Source organism: Cebus imitator, unplaced genomic scaffold, assembly GCF_001604975.1.
Source record: "Cebus imitator isolate Cc_AM_T3 unplaced genomic scaffold, Cebus_imitator-1.0 Scaffold376, whole genome shotgun sequence".
Taxonomy (NCBI): domain Eukaryota; kingdom Metazoa; phylum Chordata; class Mammalia; order Primates; family Cebidae; genus Cebus; species Cebus imitator.
Window position 1 is genome coordinate 1,269,590 of NW_016107691.1, and position 11,926 is coordinate 1,281,515.

Below are 11,926 nucleotides of genomic sequence, written 5' to 3' on the forward strand. Positions count from 1 at the left end.
GCCTTCCAACACTGAAGGCACAGAGCCATCTCCAGGTTTACAGATGGCAGGCCCACTGCTCACAATCCAGGAAGTGGAGCTACCTCCTGGGTTCCTGAGGGCAGGGATACCCCCTGGGTTCCAGAGAACCAAGTGACTGCCAAGGCCTGAGTGGGCGGGACCTCTACCCAGGGTTCAGGGGACAGGATTGCCATGTAAGGATGAGGAATCAGGGGCAGGGTAACCTCTTCTTTCCAGATGTTGGGGCAGCCACCTAAAGATGAAGAGGTGAGTCCATTGGACAGAGCCACAGAAAATTATACTGAAGTCTTAAAACCTAATGAAATTTTACCTGCTGTGTTGTAAACTGCCTTAGACCTTTTTCCATCCAGTTTCCTTTTTTTTTTTTTTTCCTTTTTGAGACGGAGTCTTACTCTGTCATCCAGGCTGGAGTGCAGTGGCGCGATCTTGGCTCTCTACAACCTCTGCCTCCCAGGTTCAAGTGATTCTGCTGTCTCAGCCTCCTGAGTAGCTGGGACTATAGTCGCCCACCACCACGCCCAGCTAATTTTTGTATTTTTAGTAGTGACAGGGTTTCACCATGTTGGCCGGGCTGGTCTCAAACTCCAGACCTCAGGTGATCCAACCCTCTCAGCCTATGTGCTGGGATTACAGGTGTGAGCCACCATGCCCGGCCCACTCTCCCTTTTAGAATGGAAATGTTTATCCTATGCCTGTCCCACCATTGTGTTTCGGAAGCAGATAACTTGTTTTCTGGGTTTTATGGATCTACAGCTGGAGAGTAATTTTACCTCCAGGAAGTGGAGCTACCTGTGGAGGATGGACAATGGCCCAAACCTCACCCATCCCTGAATTAGATGAGATTTTGAACTTAAAGTTGATGCTGGAATGCGTTAAGACTTTCGTGAGTATTGAAATGGGGTGAATGTATTTTGCAGGTGGGAAGAACATTAATTTGGGGAGGTGGGGCAAAGAACAGATTGTTATGTGTTGAATTGTGCCTTCCAGAAAAGGAAATGTTGAAGTCCTCACCCCCAGTATCTCAGACTGTCATCTCATTTAAAAATAAGGTCATTGCAAATGTAATTTGTTAAGTTAAAATGAGGTCATATTGGACCAAGATCGGTCCCTGATTCAGTATAACTTGTGTCTTTTTAAGTAGGCAGCCAGGTGAAGACCAAGACATACTGGGAGAATTCCATCTGACAATGAAAGCAGAGATTGTGGTTATGCAGTTGCAAGCCAAGGAATACCAAAGATGCTGGCAAACCACCAGAAACTAGGAAAAGGCAAAGAAGGACTCCCTTACAGGTTTCAGAGAAAAAGCAAGGTTCTGCCATCTCTTATTTCAGACATCTAGCCTCCAAGACGTTGAGACAGCACATTTCTGTTGTTTTAAGCCACCCAGTTTGCGGTACTTTGTCATTGCAGCCCTGGGTAGCTGACACAGGCTCTGACATCCTATGCTGTCCCATACATTGATAGCCCCCTTACTCTACTCATGCTCTGAATCCCATGCCAGACCATCTTTGATGTAAACACCTTCATTGACTTGCTTGGGCTCTGACACCCCACACTTGGCTCCCCTTAAACATGGATGCCTTCCTTTCTCCTCCTGGCTTCTGATTCTTTACACAAAACCAATTCCCACAGGGAGCAACTCTGTCACTTTCCTCAGGCTCTGCCTCCACATCAGGCTGCCTTAATCTGTGGCTCCCCTCCTTATCCCAGTTGAGTACCAACACCAAGAGCTACAGCTCTGTTTGGACACCTGTCTTGCTCCAACCCACCTATTGAACTGTTCTAGAAGTGATGAGAAGGAAAAAAAAAGAACAGGAAACAGGAAGGGATAAAAGAAGAGCCAGACTTGGTTTTAAGAAATAAAATATGAAGTCAAAGGGTCCTTCATATCCCTTCATAATTTCATGTGCCTCCCTTTCTCCCTAGCACTACTACTATCCTGTACCTATTTTCCTCTTTTTCATGCAGGATTTTATACTACCATGCATAAGGAATTACCCATGAACAAGATTCAGGTAAATTATATCATTCCACAGTTACATCAACTCCTGCTAGTTTTTGCTCAACATTATGTTTTGAAATACATCTTGTTAGTGTACATAGCTCCAAGTCTTTCAACTTAAACTGCTACATAGGCATGAGCATAGCATAAACTTTATTTATCCAATCTGCTATTGATAGGCATTTAGTAAGTCCCACACTATAATTGTGATTTGTCTATTTTTTTGTTGTCTCTATTCTTTTTTTGCTTCATGTATTTTGAGACTCTATTATTTGATGCATGTACATTTAGAATCATTGATTTCCTAGTGGATTGATCTTTGTTTCATTATGTAATGCTTCTCTTTGTCTCTAGCAATTAAAGTCTACTTTATCTGATATGAATATTCATGTATTTGCAGTGTATAATATTTGTAGATAGCACGTAGTTGGATCATGTATTTTTTAATTGGTTCTGCCAATCTGTGTTTGCATTGCTAGGTTTAAACCATTTGCACTTAGAGAAGTAATTACTGGTATGTTAAGGCTTAAGTCTGCCATTTTATTTGTTTTCTGTTTATTTCCTGTGTTTCTCATTCCTCTATTTCTCTTTTTTCCCTTCCTGTGGGCTACTTGAACATTCTTAGAGGTTTATCTTGATTGATTTATAATGTTTTGAGTATATCACTTTGTATAATTTTCTTAATAGTTGTTCTAGGAATTACAAAATGCACATATAATTTACCACAGCCTACTGGTATTGTTTTACCACTTTGAATAAGGTGTAGAAGCTTTATTTCCATTTATGTCCCTTTGCACTTACCACTTTTAAAATATTATCATCTTCAAAGAGAGGAACAATAGGTACCAAGGTCTACGTGAGGGTGTAGAATGAGAGGAGGGTTAAGGTCAAAAAACTACCTATATCATGTACTATGCTCTCTACCTGGGTGACAAAATCATTTGTACGCCGAACGCCATCAATATCCAATTTGTGCATGTAACAAACCTGCACATATACCCCCAAACCTAAAATTTGCAAAAGAAAAATAAAATTGTCTTAAATATTTCCTTTACGTATGTTAATTACTGCATCAGATGCTCTTAACTTTTTGCTTCAACCGTCAAATGTGATTTAAGAAACTCAAGAAAAATAGAATAATCTATTATATTTATCCCTATTTTTATCCATTCTTAGGTTTATTTTTCCCTTCTGAAGTTCTAAGCCTACTTCTGTTATCATTTTCTTTCTATATAGATAACTTCTTTTAGCCATTCTTTAAGATAGGTTTGTTAGCAGCAAATTTTTTGTTTTCCTTCATCTGAGAATGTCTCTATTTCTTCTTCATTGCTGAAGGATATTTTCATTAGCATAGAATTTACAGCTGACAATTTGTTTCTATTATCACTTTAAAAATGCTGTCCCTCTTCCTTCTGGCCTCCATGGTTTCAGATGAGAAATACACTCACATTCAAATTGGTGTTCTCCTGTAAATAATGTTTCTTTTATCTCTGACTGTTTTCAGTAATTTTTTCTTTGTCATTAGTTTTTAGAAGTTTTAGTATGATGTGTCTTAGATGTATAGATAGATAGATAGATAGATAGATAACGTGGAGACTGAGTATGAACTAGGTACACTCTCAGTCCTTCATGTATTTTCAGTCTAGTGAGCTTCTTGGCAGCAGGGACTATGTTTTACTCACTGTTTTATCAGTGTACTCACTGTAGGGAAGCAGCAGTGTCTGGCATAGAGTGGGCACTCAATAAATGTTGGCTGATTTAGAAGGTAGCAACAAATAAACGGAAAAAAGAGAGAAAGAGGAAGAGGAGGGCAAGAGAGATAATGAGCCCCAGACAGACAAGAGAAAGACAGGGAGACAGGTATTGAGCCCTTGAAGAAACCAAAGTGGTCTACATGGGACTGGGGATGGTATGCCTAGGGGAAGAAGGGTCACAGTGTCTATAAAGAAGATAGATGTAAAAGTCAGTCCTATGGCCCTAATAAAAAAACTACACAATTACTCACGTTTGTTGAACAGAAATTAGTATAATCACAGCTACCATGGACAAAGCTTGATATAGTTTGGTTTAGTGTAAATGAGGGGTAATGGTTTCAGAGAGATATTAAATCTTGACTGTGGCTACCTTCCCAACTCTAAGGCGCTGAAGCCTATGCGCTTGTGCGTCCAGGGAGGCAAAGTGGTCACCACTCCCCCTCCCCACCCACAGCCCACCCCACCTCCGAGGATGACGCCCCTTGAGGACATCAGCTTTCCAACCTAGAAGGCAGCATTGTGAGGGGCGTGGCCTGGAAGACGCTCTACTCTGAAGACCAAGATCCTGGCAGCCCAGACTTGATCAAGACGCAGAGTGCGAAGACCACCTGCTTCCCCAAGCCCGGCCCCCTGGGGGCTGGTCCTAGAGCTGTACCTCAGCAACTGCTTTGAAGATGCCAAAGCTACCCCTACTAAGGCAGCCGCCAGCAGCATGAATGCAGACAAGAACCAGTGCGGCACCATGGGTGGAGGCCGGTCGGTCTTCCTCATCCTGGCCCCAAAGGAGGGTCTCCGGAAGGCAGACAAGCCGAGTAGGGGAGATCTCCGCGAGTGGGAGGGAACAAGGCGGGTTCTTGACAGCTTAGCTTTCAGCCCCTTGGCTCTGGGCAGCTGGTGACTTGGGCTGCCGCTGGCCACCACTGGCCGGGGGCTAGAGGTAGAGCTGGTAACCCGGAAAAACGAGAAGGTCTTCCGAGTTGTCAGCCGGCCTAGCGGGTTCCTTCAACCCCAAATGTATGATTCTTTGGTTTATTTAGAGGTACTAGCTTATTTAATAGGAAGTAATAATAGGTTTGGTCTAAAGTAAATGAATACTTTCTATTAGGTTGGTGCAAAAGTAATTGTGGTTTTTGCCATTATTTTCAATTACTTTTGCACCAACTTACAGAAGAAAATACAAACTTTCAATTGCATCTGACAGAGCTCACAGAAAAACCCCATTCCGGCAGCCAGAGCATCTCGTCTATTGGATCTGTGTCTTGGGGTCAAGCTGCCTGTTACCCCAGGAAGCGATAATGTATTCTATACTACAGTTCTGAGAAGGTCAACTAAGTTTTAATAGTGCTTAAGTGATTTTCTTTATCCTTTTCAGTTTGCTGTTAAATGGGAAATATTTTGCTATGATTTTGCTTTGTGTTAACTTCAGTTTTACCTACCCAGTTAAATGAGTTGAAGTGCTTAAATTCTTGAATCTCACTTTATGCCTCAGCCACCCCATTCAACCTTATCTCCAACCCAAGAGTCTTAACTCTGACAGATTGGGGTCTTTTCTGCCTACCCACACATACAATGTTGATTCCTACTTCTGTGCCTTTGCCATCCAGCTCCCAAAACTTGACATGCACTCTCCCCCTCTCCTTCCCAAAAGTCAATCCCAACCTCTGTGTTCAGGAATTGGACTGAGGTTGAGGCTACAGGAAGAATGAACATAGGGTTCACAGATAGGGATTCCACAGGACAATTCCAGCCTAAAGGCAGGCCTGGGAGAGGAGAGGGAGAGAAAGGCAGTTAGGTTTACCCAAATCAGCCCATTGTCTGTATTGTCTCACTCCACATTCTGCTTGCATGTTTTATTTTCAGTGAACAGCCTAATCATTTAAATAAATGGATGTTAAAAAGTGTGACTTCTTTATTTTACATTTGTAATACTTTTAAATCTACTTGTTTGTGGCTTTTTTAACCTTCTTAGGATTTTAACCTGACTGATTCTTACTGCCAAGTTTAGAAAACCAGGTATTTTAAAGTCTAAATGACACACCTTTAAAAACATACTATCAATGAAAAGATATCCCAAGGCCATTAAAGAAGGGTGGCTACATCACTAGCAATAATAAAGTGCACTGAAGCATACCTCCTGTTAACCAGCCAAGATCTAGGCGCTTCCCTTTACCTCACTGGGAGCCTGTGTCAACTTTCTGTGGCGCAATAGAGGACACCTGATAAAATACTCAATGAATAACTCAGAATTGGAGCCAAGGGAAATCAGGCAGCTGTTTTGTCTAAATAAAACTCGTTCCTACTTGACCTTTATTTCTTTTTTAATAGCAAGAGATATTACCAATGATTTGAGTATGTAAAGACACACACACACACACACACACACACATTTATTCATTCATTCATTCATTTATGTATGTATTTATTTATTTATTTATTTTCACCCAGTTGTATTGTAGTGCTTTTCCTCTGGCTCTAAAAGTAATACTATCACTGTCTACCTGTCGAAGAATATTTCTCATACACTATGAGAAAACTGGAGACAAAATGAGAAACTAGCAAAACGAATATTCATAGAATAAATTCTTTGGGGGGTTAAGTATCATTATTATATATGTGTCTTAATAACACTTTAATTGGGAATAGTAAATTCCTGATTATGATATGAACCATACTAATAAAACAATATATTTGGATAGAAATTTCTTGGTGAGACAGCAATTGTATAAAGATGCTGATTTCAAAATTGTCACCGAAATGTGTTATTACACTTGATCCCAAATTTTCACTAAAATGATTCTTTTCACCCTCTCCTCTGTAAAGTGTTTTCATTGTTACAACCTTGTATTTATATTGTTGGTTTTTGTTTCTGTAGCTTATGTTCCTTGAAGGAGTTGAATAAGTATAGGCAGTATCTGACTAGTTTAAAATTAGACTTTGAAAGGAAATACATAAGAAAACAAGTAAGTTAAATACTTAAATTTGTTTATTTGGGGCATAAGAAAAGTTTTATGTAAGGTTTGGTCCTATACAGAATATTTTCTTACAATATTTTGGCCTATATTTTGAAGTATAATAGAGGTATTAAGGTAACAAATCAAAAGGCTAAGACCTCTATAAGAGGTCTGTAAAAGATAAAATGAGACATTTGTCTTTCATTTCTAAAGAAAAAAATTTCACCTGTCTGGAATGGAGCCATACTTGACTTAAATGAGGGGTAACAGAATTAGCCATTTGCAAAGTGTAGGATATTTACTAAGCCTGAAACACGTAAGACAGATCAAAGGACAGGTTTATTTCTGGCAAATATAAAGGCTTTAATTCTTTTTATCTCTCAGAAAATGATTGAAAAACAAATTATGTAAAACAAAGAGAGCCTGTGACAGGCTACTGCCCAATTTCAAGAATGGCTATTACAGGAAGGTACACAAACAGATCTGGACCAATAACTGTTCATAAAACATAGGTTTTTTATCAAAGGTAATGCCTAATTTCCACACAGATTGTGGAGCCCAAAAAGTTGTAACAATACTAGAAAGAATTAAAAATAGGATGAACAAAAGTACTAGACACTGTTTAAACTCCCTGTAGTTTTTGTTTTGTTTTGTTCTTGAGACGGTCTCACTCTGTCACCCAGGCTGGAGTGCAGTGGTGCAATCTCAGCTCACTGAAACCTCGGTCTCCCGAGTTCAAGCGATTCTCCTGCCTCAGCCTCCTGAGTAGCTGGGATTACAGGCACGTGCCACCACACCCAGCTAATTTTTGTATTTTTAGTACAGACAGGGTTTCACCATGTTAGCCAGGCTGATCTTGAACTCCTGACCTCATCTGACTCTTCCACCTTGGCCTCCCAAAGTGCTGAGATTACAGGCATGAGTCACCACGCCCGGCTCCCTATAGTTTTCAACATGCAGAGAAAGGAAGATAGATCAAAAAGTACAGAGATTGGGAACCTTGGTACCCAGGATAGGGAGGACAGTTTCTTACTGAGAAGTTGGAGCCACTAGAAGCCCAAGAGGTAAGCGAAACTGATGTTTGAAGAAGTCCAAAATACAAATCCCTGATCTTGTGAAACCCAAGTCTACGGTAGCAGAGGGAGAGAGAAGGTACCTTTAGCATATGTTTCAAACTTAAGTTTAAGGAAATTACTGCAAGGTCAAAACTGAAGAGTTGCTATGACTTTATTTGATGCTAATGTAAACAGGTGCATTCTCCAACCAACTATGTATGTTCATTCAGCTACTACCCACACGTATTCAATGATACCACTCAGAGGCCAAGCCCAGGCCTTGGGAAATGAAGGGATAAGTTATAGGTCTTTCTCTTTCTCCTTTATCGGAGTAAGGGCCAGTTCTCCATCACGTGTTTCTTATATTCCATAGATTTATCTCACAATATGCCAGAATACAAATTGATCCTTCAGAATCCAAGACTGATATTCTATAGACCTCTCTATATTTAATATTTATATGAAAGACCTCCACTTGTTTTTATTTTAAGAAGGAGTCTTGCTCTGTCAACAGGGTGGAGTGCAGTGGCGCGATCTCGGCTCACTGCAACCTCCTCCTCCCAGGTTCAAGTGATTCCCCTGCCTCAGCCTCCTGAGTAGCTGGGATTACAGGCATATGCCACCACACCCGGCTAACTTTTTGTATTTTAGTAGAGATGGGGTTTCACCATGTTAGTCAAGATGGTCTTAATCTCCTGGCCCCGTGATTCACTCGCCTTGGCCTCCCAAAGTGCTGGGATTACAGTCATGAGCCACTGCGCCAGGCCCCTCTACTTATTTTTTAAAGGAAATTCAAATCTGCTGTATTGTTGTTTCTTGAAGTCAGTCCTTCAGTTAATTCCAATCATCTTTAGAAACTCACATTCCCCAAACTACTGAGTTATGAATAATTTCTGTGTGAAAATTTTTAATCACTCTGTACCGCATTTGCCATTATCCTAGCCACAATAATAGACAACTCTACAACAGAGACTGGTAAAAATAAGTGCAGCATGATGAGTTAGTGGGTCAGGCTTGAATCACTTTAAATTTTCTGTAGCTCAAGAAATAAAAAAACAACCAAGCAGGTGATTTGGGAATATCAAAGCAGGTAATGCCATTGTGAAGGTAACACTCAGTTTATCTTCACTTATATGTGCACTTATTTTTTCTTTTCCTCTTTTGAGGGCAGGGTTTCACTCCAATCATCCAGGCTGGACTGCACTGGTACACTCTCAGCTCACTGCAGCCTCAACTTCCCGAGCTCAGATGATCCTCCCACCTCAACTTTCCAAGGAGCTGAGAATACGGGCATGCACCACCACAGTCAGTTAATTTTTGATATTTTTAGTAGAGACAGGTTTCACCATGTTGCCCAGGCTGGTCTCAAACTCCTGGGCTCAAGCAATCCCCCCATCTCGGCCTCCAAAAATGCTAGGATTGCAGGCATGAGCCACAGTGCCCAGCCTATATTTGTACTTTTATGTAGATATTGATATATGATTATAGGAAATTGGACATAGCAGGAAAGCAGAGTGTACTCCAGATGAAAGAAAAAGAAAGGCAATATCAGGACCACATAAGAGGAAAACTTAATCTCTGTAGACAAATTGAAGCGGTAACACTGGATTTTAAGTATTAAGAGGAAAACTGTGTCTGGTTGTTTTATTTGTAAACATTTTAGCAGTGTTTTCATATTACCTGAAGTTATTTTGGATCTAAAAATAAACTGTTAATATTTTATCATTTGTAATATAGAAGCTTTTACTTAAAATGGTGAGACTGATACCACAAATTATATATTCCTTACAGTACAATTACATCTCATCTGCTCTTTCAAGTTTTAGAATTTAGCTCTAGTGAAAAATAATCATGCCTGTATTCTCACTGCCCCAAATTCACACATGGCTATTATTTGTCTGGTTTCTCTGTCAAAATACATGTAAGAACAGCAGATTACATACTACACACCCCCAAGTCCAGAAGACAAAACCCTCTTGCCAGCATCCTTTCTGATCCACTTTTGGAGCCTTTCTAATCCATTTTTAGGTTTGAATTAACAGTCTGATAACAAAATAAGTTTTCCTACTGCCATTTCATTGCATCTACGGACATATTCCCAATAAACCACAGTAAAATAAGCCCATTTAAAGCCAATGCAAGATTTTCATTGTGACTGACCTAATTTCTATTAGGCCATTGATTTGCTCGAATTTGCATATAGGTGGTAGATAGACAAAATACTAAAAATAATTACTATGAAAGAGAATCCATGCTGACTACTGTAACATTATGTTCCTTAGGAATGGAAGGCAAAAAAGTCCTGTTACTTCTGACAATTTTTTTTTTGTTTTGGGTTTCTCTCTGTAGCCCAGGCTGGAGTGCAGTGATCTTGGCTCACTGCAACCTCCACCTCCCAGGTCCCGGTTCAAGCAATCCTCCTGCCTCAGCCTCTCGAGTAGCTGGGATTACAGGCATGCACCACCACGCCCAGCTAATCTTTGTATTTTTAGTAGAGATGAGGTTTCACTATGTTGGTCAGGTTGATCTTGAACTCCTGACCCTGTGATCCGCCTGCCTCAGCCTGCCAAAGTGTTGGGATTACAGGCATGAGCCACTGTGCCCCGCCTACTTCAGACAAAAATTAAGAAGTAAAAACGGAACCACCAAGAGTTGAAGATTGACATCAGAAAATCAGAGAACAGCCGGGTGCGGTGGCTCACCTGTAATCCCAGCACTTTGGGAGGCCGAGGCAGGCAGATCACCTGAGGTTGGGAGTTCGAGATCAGCGTGACCCACATGGAGAAACCCCGTCTCTACTAAAAATACAAAATTAGCCGGGCATGGTGCCACATGCCTGTAATCCCAGCTACTCAGGAGGCTGAGGCAGGAGAATCACTTGAACCCGGGAAGTAGAGGTTGCGGTGAACTGAGATAGTGCCATTGCACTCTAGCCTGGGCAACAAGAACAAAACTCCATCAAAGAAGAAGAAGGAGAAGGAGAAGGAGAGGAAGAGGAAAAAGAAGAGGAAGAAGACAGAAAATCTGAGAACAAACTGGCTGGAAGTTAGTAGAGTGGGCTTTTACCAATGACTTGGGCTGTTTGAGGAAAGGCTTTGGCCATTTTTCATAGTTTCAAATGTGAATTGTCAGAAGTCGCCTAAACTCATGAAGATGGCTATTGATGGAGAGACCCAGTCTGGCCTGAACCCATACATCAAAGACTGGTCTTAAGTGAGACTAGTCTCCAGAAAGTGGGCAATGAGTGAAATTGGATTTAGTTATTAAAATATATTCTTCTTCATGCTGGACCACAAAAGGATACTTACCCCTGACTATCTTTCTAGCTTTGTACTCAGTGTGACTTTAGAAATGTCAAGATAGGAATTGAGGGTTCCTCTCAAATATACCATCACATTTGAAATCTCTATTTTGCTTTGCCAGTGGCAAGTTGATACTAAACTTTTTAAATATATTAAATATATATTTATGTATTATTTATTTTATTGTATTTTTTTTTCTAGAGACAGGCTGTCACACTGTCACCCAAACAGGAGTGCAGGGTCGCAATCGTAGTTCACTGCAGTCTCAACCTCCTGGGCTCAAGTGATCCTCCCACCTCGGCTTCCCAAGTAGCTGGGACTACAAGCACACACCATCATACCTAGCTATTTTTTGGTCTGTTTTTGGTAGAAATTGTTTCTCATTATATTGCCCAAGCTAGTCTTCAACTCCTGGGCTTGAGTGATCCTCCTGCCTAGGCCTCCCAAAGTTGTGGGATTACAGGCATAAGCCACCACATTTGGCCTATTTTTAAAAATATTTTAGAAACAAGTACCTCTAGAGAAAAACAATTAACTATTTTACAAAAACAGTTTTTAAAATGACCTATAAGATGAAGGACCAGAGGAAAGTACATTTGATAACAAATGACAAGATGAAACAGGTGAGACAATTAAAAAGTGACATAGAAGATGTATCCCTATATATTAAATATTTTGCCTTTATAAGAAATCCCTCTGCTTATACAGAGAGGTCACAAGGCCCTTGCAAAGGTAAGTCTTAAGAGTTAATGTTCCCAGTGCCAGGTACTATGTAAGGCACTTCTCAGTTATATCTCCAGTTGTAGAGTGTACATGCACACACACACACACACACACACAC